This window comes from Nestor notabilis, unplaced genomic scaffold, assembly GCF_000696875.1.
Source record: "Nestor notabilis isolate BGI_N333 unplaced genomic scaffold, ASM69687v1 scaffold11912, whole genome shotgun sequence".
Taxonomy (NCBI): Eukaryota; Metazoa; Chordata; class Aves; order Psittaciformes; family Psittacidae; genus Nestor; species Nestor notabilis.
The window spans coordinates 1-640 of NW_009919789.1; positions in this window are offsets into that span (position 1 = coordinate 1).

The window sequence follows — 640 nt, forward strand, 5'->3', positions numbered from 1 at the left end:
TTTGTTTTGTTCTCTTCTCCCAGTACTTTGCTCTGAAGGTGTTTGTGGTTTTGACTCAGCCTCTGTGTAAAGCTGGCACGTTTTTTTTAAAGTTTGTTCTTCCTTTTGAATGGTTAGTCGTTGTGCAACAACCTGTCTGCCTCAGCAACTTAGTATGTAATTGGTTAGATTACACTATGCTGACTGCTGGTTTTGTTCATGAGGTCTACTTAATGTGCCTGGGTAGTGGCTGTGTGGGTTCAAGTTGACATAACTCTGCTGAATGTAGTCAGGGTTGTTAAGGCAGCAGATAACTTTATGCTGAATTACTGCAGTTATAATTTCTGTAATAATCCATATTTTAAAATATTTTTTTAAAAATTGTATATATTGTACTGATAGCTTTTGTCCCTGGGAGTGTTCAGAAACCGTGTACATGCGGCCCTCAGTGACATGGGTTAGTGGTGGGGTTGGCAGTACTGGGGTAATGGGTGGGCTTGATGATCTTTAAGGGCTTTTCCAATTAGCTGATTCTATGAAACATATTGGGCTAAACAAAACCACAGTATTCATTCAAAAGTGTGAGTGCTGGGGATAGATCCTGCACCATGAGATGTGGAGTAGGAAATGATAGAATCATAAAATGGTTTGGGTTGGAAAG